Below are 16803 nucleotides of genomic sequence, written 5' to 3'. Positions count from 1 at the left end.
TTGTGATTTAATCCAAATCGTTCCCCTTCCTTGATGAAGAAATGTCCAATTAACACAATTATCTTTGCCTAGTTTCGGAATGATTAAAAATGATCGCTTCTGCCCATGTTGGTGGTATGATATTTTATTTAAGAGTCTAATTAAAAGAGGCCTGGAGTGCTGGTATTAACTCTTCCTTAAACATTTTGTACCATTCTGCAGGGGATTTATTATTTTTAAATTAATTTATTGTTTGAATAATTTCTTCCCTTGTACTGTTTTTCCATATTTGTCCAATAACACATCATTTCTCTCTCTTTTGGTGTCCTTAATTTGTTCATATACTTTTTGGTCGTCTGTCTTCTGGTATTGCTGTTCTAATTCTCTCAATCTTACAGAATGGTTCTGATATGCTGATATTGTCTTTTAAGATTTTTTTATTGATGTGATTTTAGCCATTACCTTTCCTCGAACAACGGCTTTCAAGGCATCCCAAATTATATGCGATTTGACTTCTCCATTGCTATTTTCTTTCATATATTGCCTAATTTCATTTTTCAATTCCTCCTCCAACCCTTTATTATTCAATATTTCCACATTAAGTCTCCATATTGTCTTTTCTTGGCATTCAGATGCCGAATAATGTGTGAAATCCTTTTTTTAAGAGGGTTGAGCCTCCACCATATGTCCCATTTCTTCTAAGGGTAGCTTTAAAAATTGTGATATCTGCTTTTTATTCCCCTTTAGGCTGGTTGTATCTAGATTGTGGTTCATGACCATGTTAAAGTCAAATCAGTATCTTCAGATCATTACACACCATATTGCTTCACTATTGGCTGTTGGCTATTGTTTTCCCAAGAAGCTCAAAATTACATAAACATGAACAAAGTTAAGAACACAGTGAATTAAATAGAACTTTCATACAAGGTTTATTCTTCTCTTCTCCTCCAAGTCCCTGTTGGTGGGTGGATTGGAAACCCTCTCCTGTGAGGGCTCATCCCTAGACCGAGAGCTATACCGGAAAAACGGTGTCGCCCCCAGTCTAGACGTGTCGAACCTAAATGTTTCACCCTTGCCCTGTAGGCAAAATGATATCGTGAACTGAAATAAATGAAGCCCTCAAGTATTCCTAGACTCAAACAGAGGGCCGAGGTCTTATTAACAGTCTCATTAATCCAACATGAGTTGACTTTCTTCAATGTTATCTTGCAGCCCTTCTTTACTCTAGAAAGATTTAACTGTCAGGTCTCCTCTGGTATCTATGCAACTTTTCCTTCGCTCGACGTGCCGCCACGGAGCACCATGGATCCTCTCCTCCAGTAGCCCAGCATCCTTGCTTGGTGCATCCACGGTTAATCCCCTTGCTTTCATGTCCTGCGATGTCTTAGCTCTCCACACAATTGGATTTTTTGTGTTTTTTTGTGAATGGGGTCTGAAAACAGATCCCCTTTTTCTTTCGGTACCTTCCTGCTATTCAGGTACTTTTTGCATTTTTGGATAATCTTGGTGGGGTAGTCGTGGTCAAATTGAATTTTCTCGTCCCCCACCTGTATCCCCCTCGTCTGCCACTTTTGATCTCAATAATTTCTTGTCTCACCTCACTTTTAAATCTGTCTTTGATTGTTGCTGATGCTAGTAAGTCCAACTCTCAGTGTTTCAGCCTGGTCCATTTTCTCCACTGTTTCACCCTTGTGTTCCTTTTCGCTGTGGTCGGAGACCTCTTCCATTATAGACTGTTCCTGAGTTTCTCCTGCTTGGTGTCCACTCATCTCTTTGTTTATAGCCTTTTTATATTGAGTTACCGTCTTGAGCAAGCTAAAAGCTAGACCTATCCGCCATCTTGCAGGAAGTCCCAACAAATTTTATTTTTAAGCATCACAATGAACTTCCAGTGTTGGCGATAATGTCTGTGTCCAAGCGGATGTTTAGCATTGCCATGTATTCCAGGTTTATTGTTGGCATGATTTTGATGCTGTAAGTTGAACCACATGTGTGTTGATTTAAATCATGGATTCTGTTAGAATGAAGAGTACAAAATGCGAGTAGATTTTTTTACGTCGTCTCACCACTGCTGCTGCTCTGTCTCATAACTATTTGTGCAGTTTTATCACTTCAACAAAACCAAATGTTTACATTTAAGTTGTCAACAAACTATTGACATTAGCCTTTGGAAGCAACATCTTCCACCAAAAAAAAGATTCACAAACTTAGAACTGTAATGTTGATGGTGTGGAAATCCAAATTATTCATGCTTTTGTCCACGTTTCCTCATCTTTAAAATCTAGGTCACAGGCAATGACTCATCAGACGTTTAGAAGCTATTCTGCACAGTAGTGCAATACTTGACCGTGTGGAACACAGCTGAACTCACCTCATGGCCAGTCTTAAACATTCCTGAGAGGAAACAAGTCTCCTATGCTGGGATGTGGAGGAAGCAAACACAGAGGAAACTCTTTTTAAGGTTCAGTGATAAAGTCACTGCAGACAGACAGTGATCATTTTCAGCCATAATCACGCTTCCCTTCCCAGCTCTTGACAGATCATGAGTTTATTTTTAACAGTGGTCAGTCTCTCACAGGGCTGAAGCCAGTTTTTGTGTTTCATTCTGGTGACTACCAAATAAAAAGAAATACAGATGGAACTTTTCTCAGGTCTCAGGTGGTCTCTTTACATATATTTTAATGGTAAGAAAAAGTGAGTGAAATTGTGAGTGAAAAAAATCACTTTGCTATTAACTAGGGGGGAATGGTTCAGTGAAGCTTAGTGAGGCATTGAGGGACTTAAATGAGTTGGCCGATGACAGTTTGCGCTGTATTATAAGTTTCATTCATTCCAATACGATCCAATTGGAAGTGATGGGTTTAGTTCAAACTGTAAACTTTTGTACTTTTGCATCATTACCAGTCACTACCCTCCATAAAAAAATGCTAAGTTGTGAGTAAACATACATATAGTAGTATGTATGTAGTACATGTATACCATATGGAGTATATGGTATTTCAGCAAGGTAGGTAGTTTAAACCATCATGACAGGCTGGTCATATTGTTAAGTAACATACAACTACTAACATGGAATGTAATGTCAAAAGTTAGTCTTACTTGACTAGAGATTTTAACTGGTTATGATACAGTCTTAATTTAATACTGATGTCTCCATATGGCCTACATAAGCAAACAAGACCACCACCGAGAACATTGGCTGATTCTATATAGTTATTCTTAATGCCTGCCACCAGGTCTGATTCCAAAAACTAAAACATTTTTTTTTGTGATTGAGGGCTGAGGATGAATTGTGTGTTACCCTTGGTTCAAAGATGAGCCAGAACTCCAGTATAAAGTTTTAAAACAACACTTGTTTCTTTATTTATACAAAAGTTATATTCAAATCTATTTATTTATTGGCACATGTAAAAGGAGCAATAATGATTAAAACATCTCCTCTAATGATCAGGATACAGCCGGCCTGGCTCCCTCGGGCTTACTGCGAGTGAGAGAGGGGATAGACAAAACAGTGATTTATAACATTACACACACGCACCTGGCAGTTACTATAACACGGCACCTCTATAGAGCAACCAAACACTGCACACGCTCAAATGCAACTCCTGCCGATATACACAGCAAACCCCTAAGCCCCTCGAGTTAAGGCAGACTGAGCACGCTTGGAGATGGAAGCCGACTTAACATGGTCAATAGGTGGGAGAGTGGTAAAACAAACAAAACAAAACAAAAACAAACAAACAAACAAAATAAATGATGGCCCAGCTGAACAGCTCCGCTCTGTGTAACTTAACACGAGGCCATCAAGGAGCACAATCCTGCTCCGCGGTAGCTGCTCAACTGAACACATCAACTAAACCACAAAGAAGAGGAAAAAGGAACAGCAGTCAGGCCATGCACAGCTGTTCCTCATGCACCTACAACACAAAACAAATACTGCTCACAAACAAACATTTAGCAAGCAAGCCATGCAACATACAAGCTATAAAACATCCATCATGCAATATTACAATACAGACAACACATGGAATAAAATTAATTATGTTACCATACGACTGTCACAGGGTGCACACACACTGATCTGACCGACCCTTGTTGGCTCGCTTCCCTCCTGTAACTGTTTCAGTGACAACAAAAATGCAATATGGTCAACATCAACATATTCACACACACATATGCTGGGGAAACAGTGGACACTTTATTATGCCTAGCAATCAACATACCTCCTGTTCACCAGCTCATTCCTACCCAGGAGCCCAACCTGCTCCGTGTTTCAGTGTATGCGCTGGGCACTTGTTGTGCAGTTTTAACATACAGGAACGGCACCTAACAACTTGAAACACACAACCACACAAATGTACTAATGTCGTGTGCCTCTACATATATTCACAATTTGCCAATTCTCAGTATGGTCTGAAAACTCTAAAAACTTACGATCGGCAGTGCCCTCACACAATCCTCCTCACCAGCCTGCAGCAAATCAGCCGGTGAGGACTTCAGACAGACAGCTGCCTTTCTGCCTGATTAGGGCCTCCTTACATCTGCCTGTCCGAATTTATAACCCCGCCTCCCTCCAGCGGCTACATGTGGATTCTCACAGCCTAAGGTAAGTTACTCTGTAGTCTGGTGGTACGGCAGTGGAATCTTCTGTATTGCCAGAAGACAAACCCTAACCCTAAAAAAGAAAAAACTGTATTAAATTTACCTTTTGTCATTCACACTAGCCAGGCTGTAATGCTCATACCATCTTGTCCACAAGGGTAGCCAGAATCAACACAAAATCAAAGTTTCTTTGTAGCACCTTTAAACATGACATAAATGGTTGGATCTTCTTTTTTAATGATAAGAAGTGTAAAAATATGTTAGAAAGAAAAAAAACTGATTGAGCCTACAAGTTACCAAGGAAAAAGAAACTTTGTGCGTCTCTGACTCCGCAAAAATCTCCCAGCATTCCCCGAATTTTCAGAATATCAAAATAACAAAACAATAAAAATCAAAAACTTAATTTTCACGTTATTCTGTTTTTGTTTTAAAACAGAATAACAGGCACAAAATGTGGTTTTGTGTTATTCTGTTTTTCCTGTTTTTTCGTTCTGGGTTTAAAAGAGAATAACAGAAAAACAAACTTGTTTTTCCGTTTTTTAAATTTGGTTTTGAAACGAAAAAACGAAAGAACGAAGGGTACACGGATTTGGTCGGACGCCCGTGTTGTGTTTACAGACACAGACAGGAACGTAATATTAAGACACTACACTGCCAGTGAGTGGCGCTGTAAGATTGTGATAGTGGATTAAGACTGAATAGTGAAGCACGAAGAAGAGTTCAGAAAGCAATGTTACGAGATGCACATGTACCCTGCTACTAAGAGTTCAGTAAAGTTACTAAACTGTTCGTCTGGCTCCTCTATTTTACCTACACCACACCCGGTCTATAACTTTCTGCTAAACTCGGATCTTTGAATCTGGATCTTTGAAAAAACTAAACTTGGATCTTTGAATGGAAGCTCAGAGCCGGACAATGACCACCGTCGTGATACAGTTAACTCTGACCGGGGCTTTAGGTTTTGTTGAGCCGGATTATGAACACAGAGCATGGAGATGTTGAGTCTCCTTCGTAGTAAAGCCTTGAGGTCTACTCTTCATGTAACAACTGCGCCACTTTGTGGCTAAACATCAACTGCACTGAAGTCATCATAACTTCATAAGTTCTCATTTTCAAATGATTATGAATACTATTATTTTTATTTGAAGCCGGGTCAGTCTTGACTGTGGGTGTTGGGGACCTCTGTGTCTGCTAGTGTCTATAATACAGTAATATTTTTGCCGACATTATCAAACGGAAGAACTTTTATTTTGAAGAGCACAGGGCAAGGAAGCACACTTGCCAATCAGAGGACCCACCCACCGACGAAAACAAAATATTGAGTGGTAAATTCGTTTTGTAAGTAAGAACCAAAAAACGAGAAAAACGAGCCGAACTTTTGATTTTCGTTTTTTGCCCAAAAACGAAAAAACGGCTTGTTTATGGTTTTTGCTTGTGTCAATTATTCCCAGAAAACAGACTGATAAAACGTACCTTGGTCATATAGGGACAATAACTGATTCTTTCCATTGTTTTGGCAGATACCCCACTTCCCATATCTTATTATATAATCTTAATAATATTTCTTTACTCCTTTCGGTTACGTTTTTTAAGCATACAATAATTTATTTGGTCTTTCCCTGGCCTTGTCTTCCCAGATTTTCTAAAAACACTATTTAGCTCTCCTATTGTAAATTTCATATTTATGGTACTTCCATCCTCCCTAACATCCTGCAGTGCCTCTACATTTCCCCTATTGTTCTCTCCCTCTGTCTCTTTTCCTCATTACTCAAATTTTCATTACTATGTACCCTCACAAAGGTCCTTGCTAGTACTTCCGCTTTATCCTGACTTTCTATTATTATTTTCCCTCCATCTTTCATTACAGGATAACCATACTCTTTCCTATTTCCAGACATTCTCTTAATCATACCCCATACTCGTCTAATAGTGTAGTTCTTCCTAGTGAATCACAATACTTCCTCCAAACATTCCTTTTAACTTCCTTTATTGTCTTTCTAATTACTGCCTGCTTCCTTCTATATTCAATTAAATTCTGAAAATTATGTTTTTTTCAAGACTTTAAACGCCTTATTTCTATTTTTAATTTCTTTAGTGCATTCTTTTGTCCACCATGGAACTATCCTTATCCTTTAATTCCCACTTCTTTTTGGTATTGACTCTTTTGCTGCTCCTAGAATAATACAGCCTATTTCTGCATTGAGATCTTCAATTGTCTGGTTTATATTGATCTCTTTTAATTTTCCTTCAGCTAATACTCTATACTTGTTCCAATTTGCTTCTTCAAATTTTCATCTTCCTTCTTTCTCGTACTGTTTCATCCCCCTTTCAACTCTAACACCTATGAATATTGGATAGTGATCACTCCCTATAGTGCTTCCTCTAAATACTTCCCAATAACTCTTCCCCACCAGTGACTGTGATACCAAAGTAAGGTCTACTGCTGACTCTGTACCCTTCCCCAAATTAACCCTTGTGCCTGCTCCATCATTTAAACACACCAATTCCTTCTCATCTATTAGTTCCTCTAAAATCTCTCCATTTAAATCTTATTTTTCCCCCCACACTGTGCTATGTGCATTAAAATCCCCACCAAGGTTATTATAGTTACTAAATTTTCATTAGTTTTTATTTTTATTTAGTTTTTCAGTTTGCTTTTTTATTTCAGTTTAGTTTTAGTTAGTTCAACAAATGATTTAGTAGTTTGAGTTTAGTTTTTATTTTGAGGAATTGACTAGTTTCAGTTTAGTTTTTATTTAGTTTTAGTCTTAGTTTTAGTTTTTCAGGTATTAAGAGAAAGCCTTGACTTGTAGACACTGAAAAGGATGAAAGAATGTGTGACACCAAATATGGATTATCAAATCCTTTAATTTCATTCTTTAACCATCATCTGCAGGTAATCAAAAGTAAAACTTCAAATGTCTGTATTCCAGAATGAAGTTGTGGAAAAACATTAATGCACAAAAACAGGTGTGAACCGCCAAAGACAAGGCAAAATGTTTCTTTATTTAAACCTATGACATGTGACACTGGTGAGACTCCTATAACTGAAAAACAAAAAACAATTCATCTCACCCCATACAGTCATAATGCTCAGTTTTTTCACAGGTGGCTTGATAAGACATGAATGCTTCATATCTGCCCAAGTAAAAGATTGTAAACATGACAATAAAATTGACATTTTTTTGCACTATTAGTCAAATGATTTCTGAACATAAATCTATCAAACTTTTGTTTCAACTTTTATTTAATAGGCCCTTATCCAAAGACAAACTATATATATAATCAGCAACAAAAACAGGATGTTAGTGGCAGTAGAGAAGGTGAGAGAGACAAGATGGTTTGAACAGCTTAATGAAACAGCTATATTCACGTATCTCTGGTCTCAAATTGGAATTGTTTTACTAATCCTTTCTTGTAACCATAAAGGCTGCATCTATGCCCCTGAGGCAATTAGCTAAAAATGATCATCACCATTATGAAATCTCTATGAAAATGGTGGAGAGGACTAACAAACATGCATATACATACACACACAGGCACACATACCGCTCTTACCACATATCTTTAGTGCAATAACTTTTTGTTAATTTTGAGGAACACGCGTTGTTCAAGAGAAGTCGTAGTCCGATTTCTCAGACCCGATGATAGAAGTCCATACATAGAGAAAATGTGCTCCATAAATACTTGGGAGGCAGGGGCACTGACTAAATCTAAAGCCACTGGGGCAAGTCTTGAATAAATGGCTTCCCTTGACCTCCAGGAATCCAGTGGGTTGTCACAGACAATCCCTTGCTGGATCTCATCCATGTACTTTGTCATCTCACTTGATGAAGAGTTCATGACATTATTGGCTGACCTGCTCCCTTCCAGGCGGGATGCAAGATAGGAGTATCTCTTGAGGGCTTTGGCCACCGATGAGACATTTTCAGTGGCCCTTGAGGCATTTTCGTCTGTGGTCAAATGAGACTGTCCTGCTAGGGCCTGCACAAAGGAATCTGCTGCCTTCTGCAAAGATTTCAGTTGTGTTGACTGCAGAACAAATGAAACACTGGGGTCCAGGAGGCAGGCTCCTGCTGCAGTGGCATCAAAGGTGCAACAGTCAGGGTTGAAAATGCCAGCAAACCTATCTCTCAGAGACTTCAACAACAATTGAGCAGCAGGCTTCAGGATAACACTGCTGGAAAGTAGGTGTGCCTCCAGGTTTAAAAGGCATGGCACAACATGAGACAAGGACTGGCTGTCATTCTGGAGCTGGTCAGTGTGCACAGCAAAAGGCTCAAACAATTCGAGTAGATTTTCAAGCTTTGCCCAGTCACTTGTGAGGAGAGTGTCCATATTCAAGTCTTCCAGCACCTGATTGAGTTCTCCTTTCGTCTCCAGCAGTCGTTTGATCATGTTTAGGGTGCTATTCCAGCGTGTGCTGCAGTCCCGTTTTGCAACATCTTTTCACCATTTGCTCGATTGCAACAGATGACTTCCATACAGCATGAACCAGCCGTCTTGCCTTCATTATGGTGGAGTAAACACCCGGGTGCTTCATTGCATCTTTTAATGCGAGCTGCAAGGTGTGGGCCATGCAGGGCATCCTCTTGAATTTGTTGTTGTCCTCATTGTCCGAAAGGTTGACCAGTTCTATAAAAATCACAAAAATTAAAATAAATCCAAAAACACTGACTTATGGAATCAATCAAATATGTAGATGTCTCAAAGCCTTTAACCCTTTAACAGGCAGGAATGAAAAAAAAGAGTTGTGAAAAATAATTTGATGCTACTACTTATTTAATATTTAGGATTTTATGAGTTGTATCTCCCAGGATACATTGCCCTACAGGATGCAGTCACCAGCCACTTCATTAGGAACACCTGTGCAATCTAATTCAATCCAATACAACAGGTCTTTTCTTTTTCTACTTTTTTAAATTAATACATTTAGGGCCGGATCTACTAAAGGTTTGTGTGTATTAAAACATGTGCAAACTCCTTGCACACGCAAAAAAATGTACAAACTGATTTACTAACAGTGCGCAAAAAGGGTTGCGTCTGTCAAAGGTGCAAAATAGCGCGTCTGCATTCAGTTAGTACGTTTTCAGCAATGAATATGCAATATGGGGCGTTTACACGCAATTGTGCGTGTTATGGGTGGAGAAAATGTAAATATATTAATTTAGCACACACAAAGTGATTTATCAAACCTGAAAGCAATTTTGCTCATAGAAACTGCTTCTATATTTAACACGTCTCAAAGGGAGGTGCAAACGGTTTGTATGCGTATTTGCGCACACATGGCTGCAGTTATTGTTGCAAGAAGGAGACGCCGAAACAATGGAATCAATCTTCTGATGTCTTGGTATCTCCTTTTCACTTCATCCACTGTTCGCCTGTTTTTTCCAACAGCATTAACTTTTTCACCGATTTTCTCCCACACGGCGTTCCTTGGCGTGACCGTCAGATTCCTTTGCTGCAGCTCATTGAAATCTTTATTCGCTTCCTCTACCAACACTTCTAATTCCAAAGGGTAGAATTTCACTTTGCGCTTTCGCTCTCTCAAACTCGCCATGCTGAAACCCATGAAACACGCTAAACCCTCATTTAAATAGGCGTGTCTCCAACACGTTTGCGCCTGTTGTCATTTACGCAATCACTCTTAATAAATCGCCCGCAAACCGCAGTTCAACCCCACACGCAAATTTCTAGATTGTGCACGCAGATTAGTACAAGCAATTTGGGATCTTAGTAGATCCGGCCCTTACTGTTTTGTAAACATTGTCAAAAAAGTGATAATTCCAGTTAATGTTTATAAGTAAGGTTGTATTAACTTAGTACAACCTCAGTAATAAACATTAAAGGGACTTGGGGCAGGATCAAGAAATAAGACTCAATAGTGACTCGCCGGCCGTTGCGGCCGTTAGGGTAACTGCAGCCATCAGCCAAGCCGGCGTGGGAGCACGCATGAACTCTTCACAACAGTGCAGCTGATGCCGTCTCATCCCTATTCGTCAGACGCTTGACGCTTGGTCAAGTGCCCCTCGCGTCGATACCTGACGCAGGAGGCTACCCCTTTGCGTTGGTCTTATCCGCTACACATGAAGCAGCCGGGAAGCTGCTCGCTGTGTGTAGCGACACACAAGCGCAGCGATTTACAGTTATGGTTGATGCAGTCTGAAAGGCACAGGTGAAAGCAAAGACGGCATATCGGGGGACAGAAATATCGTCTCTGATACGGGATTGCTGTGTGTGAGAGGCTAATGTTACTACACAGACACAAACAAACCGTTAGCCTATGGCTACAGCCAGCTGCTAACGTCACCTCCCGGATAACAGGTTGGGCTTTTGGTCCCGTATATAAAGGGACATATTTCTAACTATTCGGTTTCAGACTAAAGGACCGTGGAAAATGCGCAGTCTGTAACTCTTCAGTGTTACACAGCGGTGGACTAAGTTACATGTTTGCAGCTTACGCTACTTTGCACGTTAGGTCACTCGAGTCCTTGGTGATCTCATATGATTTTCAAATCAAGCTCTAAACATGACCTGTACTGTTTTCTTACCTGGTTACTAGGAAATGAGCCATGTCAGCATCTGTTTTCAGTCCCAATTCCAGTTGAAGCTGCCTCCATGAGTCCAACACGTATCCGATGTGTATTCAGGTGCCAGCCCGCTTTGCTCGTAATTTTGTTTCGACTCACGACATGCCCCTTATAAAACTTTGTTTTCTTCTTAGTATGACTTTTTAGTGGACTTTGTGTGGTGGTGGGTCGTTTGCTGGCTGTAGCAGAATCCATTACTACCCAAACACTAGTTTGGGTCCGCCGCGTTTGTTTACTTCCTGTATCCAAGTCGAAAGCCGGTCGAGGACGCGCATTCAGTGTCATCTGACGTCACGTCCACAGGACTGCGTGGGAAATTCGCGCCCGAATTGCAGTACATTATGCAGCGCACAGCCTGTTCAAGGCAATGGAGAGATACGTGGGTGGGCTCATTCTTTTTGGTTTTGAACGCTTCATCACCCATTAGCATTAAAAATCTTAAAATGCATGTTTATAATTTCACAGATCCTGCCCCAAGTTCCTTTAACTGGAATTATCACTGGAATTATGCACCTCAGTACTCACCACCACTTAGTACTACTAAGAGTAGAATCAGAATCAGAATCAGAATTCCTTTATTGTCCCACACAAAATTTGTTTGCCACAGCAGCCAAAGGACAAACTATTAACAAAAAACAATAACAATAGCCAAAAAATAACAATATAAATTAAAAAGGTAAGAAATAGAATAGACTTGGATATACACTGAACAAAAATATAAACGCAACACTTTTGTTTTTGCTCCCATTTTTCATGAGCTGAACTCAAAGATCTAAAACTTTTTTTATATACACAAAAGATCCATTTCTGTCAAATATTGTTCACAAATCTGTCTAAATCTGTGTTAGTGAGCACTTCTCCTTTGCCGAGATAATCCATCCCACCTAACAGGTGTGGCATATCAAGATGCTGATTAGACAGCATGATTATTGCACAGGTGTGCCTTAGGCTGGCCACAATAAAAGGCCACTCTGGAATGTGCAGTTTTGCTTTATTGGGGTGGTCAGAAAACCAGTCAGTATCTGGTGTGACCACCATTTGCCTGACATCTCCTTCGGATAGAGTTGATCAGGTTGTTGAGCTGGAGGTGGTTCCGCTGGCACCAGTCCACAAAGTCCTTAATAAGTTCTCTGTAGGCTCTGTCGTCCCCGTCCCTGATGAGACCGACGATAGCAGAGATGTCACAGAACTTTTGTAGATGGCTGTGGGGTGCTTGGTGAGAGAAGTCTGCAGTGTACAGGGTGAACAAGAAAGGGGCCAGGACTGTTCCCTGTGGGGCCCCCGTACTGCAGAGGGTGAGGTGCATAATTTTGACTAGTGTTCCTATTATTTTGCCCTTCTCATGTATGTTAATGTTATTGTCACAGTCTGCTCATCTCCTGTCTGCTGGTATCATTCCACTCACCTGTCTCTGCTCCACTCTGCCAGTCAGCCACACCTCCTCATCAGGCCAACTCTACACACCTGTGACAGCCCTGGCTGCATTTAAGCCTGCTCCTGTCTCTGCTTCAGTGCCAGATTGTTCTTGTGTTATGCCTGACTTTCCAGCGTTTTTCCCCGGACTGATCTCCCCCGGCTGCCTCTGCTCCTGCCTCTGCCTCTGCCTCTGCCTCTGCTTTCGCCTCAGAGCCTCGTGTGGGGTTTCCTGAACGCTACGCCGGGGACGCGGAGGGCTGCCGCCCGTTCCTCACGAACTGCTCCATCCTGTTCGCTCTCCAGCCCCATACCTTTGCCGCCGAGCTCCGCAAGGTGTTCGGAGAAGCTTCCAGAGGTCCGGATGCTTCTGGAGGGCTTCTGGGTCTGAACCAAGGGTCTCGTTCCGTGGCCGATTACTCCATCCACTTCCGCACCCAGGCTAACTCCAGTGAGTGGAACCAGGCTGCCCACTGCGACGCATTCCTGATGGGGCTCGCTGACAACATTAAGGACGAACTGATTTCTTACGAACTCCCCACCACTCTCGACGGCATCATCGAGCTGGCGTCCCGCATTGATCGGCGCATTCAAGCGAGACAGCGGGAGAAACATCAGGGGCTCATGGGATGACGCCAGCCCACCCCGTCACCAGCGGCTTCCGGGGTATCAACGCCTCCTGGCAGCCGGCCTTCAGGGGAGCCTGAACCCATGCAGGTTGGTCGGGCCAGCCTAACTCCTGAAGAGAGGAGGAGACGCCACGAGGGGAACCTCTGCCTGTATTGTGGCCAAGCGGGACACTTTATTTCCCGGTGTCTGCTAAAAGGTCGGGCTCACCAGGAAGGAAGGAGTTCCTGGTGAGTCATACATCTAGCTCCTCCCCCAGCTCACGATTCCTGTGCCAGGTCTGCCTGCTACTGCCTGAGGGATCCCAGACCCTCGCCACCCTCATTGACTCTGGCTCTGATGCCAACATTATGGACTCAAACCTAGCTCAGCAGCTGGGTGTCGGTCGGATTCCCCTGCCAGCTCCAATCTCCACCAACGCTCTGGATGGCCGACTTCTGGGAACTGTGACCCACCTGACAGCGCCTATAAGGATGTTAATTTCCGGGAACCACCATGAAACACTCCAGTTTCACATCCTGCACTCTCCTCGTCATCCTCTCCTCCTGGGGTTCCCATGGCTCCGACGTCACAATCCACATCTTGATTGGACCACAGGGGCGATCCTGGGGTGGAGTTCATCCTGTCACCAGGTCTGCCTCAAGCAAGCCGCCGCACCACAACCTTCTGCCAGGACCAGTTCTTCAACCGATGTGCTGGGGGTCCCGGCTGAGTATCTGGACTTCAGGGAGGTCTTCAGTAGGACCAAAGCAACCTCCCTTCCCCCACATCGGCCCTATGACTGTGCCATTAACCTCCAGCCCGGTGCCACGCCGCCCAGAGGACGCCTGTATTCTCTGTCCGTTCCTGAGAGGGGGGCGATGGAGAAATATATCAACGATGGTCTAGCGGCGGGCATCATCCACCCCTCCTCGTCTCCGGCTGGAGCCGGTTTCTTCTTCGTGGAGAAAAAAGACAAGACACTCCGCTCCTGCATTGATTATCGTGGATTAAATGACATTACCATCAAGAACTGGTACCCCCTGCCTCTCATCTCCTCAGCTTTCGAGCTCCTAGAGGGGGCCACCATATTCACCAAGCTTGACCTGCGCAACGCCTATCACCTGGTCCGGATCCGCGAGGGGGACAAGTGGAAGACGGTGTTCAATACCCCCACTGGTCACTACGAGTACCTGGTGATGCCCTTCGGCCTCACCAACGCTCCTGCTGTCTTCCAGGCCCTGGTGAATGACGTGCTCAGGAATATGCTCAACAAGTTCGTCTTCGTGTACCTTGATGATATCCTGATCTTCTCCCGCTCCAGAGAGGAACATGTGCATCACGTCCAGAAGGTCCTCCAACGTCTCCTGGAAAACTCTCTGTTCGTCAAGGCCGAGAAGTGTGAGTTTCATGCCTCGTCTGTCTCCTTCCTGGGGTACGTCGTAGGGAGAGGGACCGTGGAGATGGACTCAGCCAAGGTTTCTGCCGTCACCACTTGGCCCACCCCTGATTCCCGCAAACAGCTTCAACGTTTCCTGGGCTTCGCCAACTTCTACCGGAGGTTCATCAGGGGCTACAGTTCGGTGGCGGCCCCCCTCACAGCTCTTACCTCCTCCAAGGTGCCCTTTCTCTGGTCCACGGCCGCCAATGACTCTTTTCAGGCCCTGAAGACACGATTCACCTCTGCCCCCATCCTCCAAATGCCGGACCCTGAATGGCAGTTCGTGGTCGAGGTGGACGCTTCCGACTTAGGAGTGGGGGCCGTCTTGTCCTAGAGAGCGGCCTCCGACCAGAAGTTGCACCCCTGCGCCTTCTATTCCCGACGTTTGACCCCGGCAGAGAGGAATTATGACATTGGGAACCGAGAGCTCCTCGCCGTCAAGTTGGCTTTGGAAGAGTGGCGACACTGGCTCGAGGGGACTAAACTGCCGTTTCTGGTATGGACGGACCATAAGAACCTTGAATATCTCCGGTCCGCTAAGAGACTGAACTCCTGCCAGGCCCGATGGGCACTCTTCCTGACCCGCTTCAACTTTTCCCTCTCCTATCGACCGGGGTCCCGCAACGTCAAGCCCGACGCCCTGTCCCGTCAGTTCTTGGAAAAGGAGGGGGACAGGGCCGACCCAGACACTATCCTGCCTTCTTCCCGTCTGGTGGCCACACTCACCTGGGAGATCGAGGAGAAGGTCAGGGCCGCCGCCCAAGACCAGCCCGGACCCAGCGCTTGCCCTCCCAACCGTCTGTTCGTCCCGCCTGACCTCCGGTCCAAGGTTCTACAATGGGCCCACAGCACTCAACTTACCTGTCATCCAGGGATCCAACGGACCAAGGACGTCGTGCAGCGCCGGTTCTGGTGGACATCCCTGGATGAAGACGTTCGGGATTTCGTCAATGCCTGTCCCACCTGCAACCAGCACAAGCCGGCTCACCATGCCCCTGCCGGTCTTCTACATCCCCTGCCTGTACCTCATCGTCCCTGGTCGCACATTTCTTTGGACTTCGTCACCGGTCTACCACCATCCAGCGGCAACACTACTATCCTAACGGTGGTAGATCGGTTCAGCAAGATGGCACATTTCGTGCCCCTGCCCAAACTTCCATCTGCCAAAGAGACGGCGAAACTTCTCCTCCTCCACATCATCCGTCTCCACGGCATCCCAGTGGACGTGGTCTCTGATCGGGGTCCCCAGTTCGCCTCAGTATTCTGGAGGGAGTTCTGCTCGCTCCTGGGAGCCACCGTCAGCCTGTCCTCGGGGTACCACCCCCAGTCCAACGGCCAGACCGAACGCAAGAATCAGGAGATGGAAACGGCACTACGCTGCATGACGTCTCAAAATCCTACTTCCTGGTCCGAACAGCTTTTATGGGTAGAATACGCCCACAACACATTGACCAGCTCCGCCACCGGTCTCTCCCCCTTTGAGTGCACCTATGGGTTCCAGCCACCGCTTTTCCCTACACTTGAAAAAGAAGCATCCTGCCCCTCTGACCAGGACTTCATCCGCCGTTGTCACAGGACCTGGACCCGAGCCAGGGCGGCTCTACTCCGGGCCGCTGACCGCTACACCGCGGCCTCCAATTGCCACCGCTCCAAGGCCCCGGACTACCAACCGGGGCAGAAGGTTTGGCTCTCCACCCGTGATCTTCCCCTCCGGGTGGAATCCAAGAAACTGGCTCCTCGCTTCATTGGCCCGTTCGAGATCCAGGAGATCGTCAACCCGGTGGCAGTGAGGCTCAAACTCCCTAGATCCATGCGAGTTCATCCCACGTTTCACGTCTCCAAGGTTAAACCGGTCCGAGAGAGCGCCCTGGTTCCTGCCATGCCGCCTCCACCGCCTCCTCGCCTCATCGATGGAGGTCCCTCCTACACTGTCCGTCGCCTCCTGCAGTCTCGCCGGCGTGGGAGGGGATTCCAGTACTTGGAGGACTGGGAGGGTTACGGCCCTGAAGAAAGGTCCTGGGTCCCTGGGAGGGACATCTTGGACCACAACCTCATCAGGGACTTCCATCGACGCAACCTCACCCAGTCATCCAGAACCAGGCCACCTCCCAGACCACATCCTCCGTCGGAGTCCCCGAACGACAGCAACGACGCCAAGGACAGGGCAGGCCC

The 16803-nt window shown here is 44.8% G+C and overlaps 1 long non-coding RNA gene across 1 annotated transcript; it reads right to left on the bottom strand.

The window, feature by feature from the left end:
* Window positions 1–3312: 3312 nt before the first annotated feature.
* On the bottom strand, window positions 3313–4496 carry LOC141003858 (uncharacterized). Its single transcript, XR_012179761.1, has 4 exons — window positions 4414–4496; window positions 4203–4312; window positions 4028–4096; window positions 3313–3460 (listed from the first exon to the last, which is right to left on the bottom strand). It is a non-coding gene; the product is annotated as an uncharacterized lncRNA (long non-coding RNA).
* Between the last annotated feature and the right edge of the window lie 12307 nt (window positions 4497–16803).

Source organism: Pagrus major, chromosome 10 (genome assembly GCF_040436345.1).
Source record: "Pagrus major chromosome 10, Pma_NU_1.0".
In the NCBI taxonomy this organism is placed as follows: domain Eukaryota; kingdom Metazoa; phylum Chordata; class Actinopteri; order Spariformes; family Sparidae; genus Pagrus; species Pagrus major.
The sequence above is the reverse complement of the archived record's forward strand: the minus strand, read 5'-3'. Positions and strand labels throughout refer to the sequence as shown.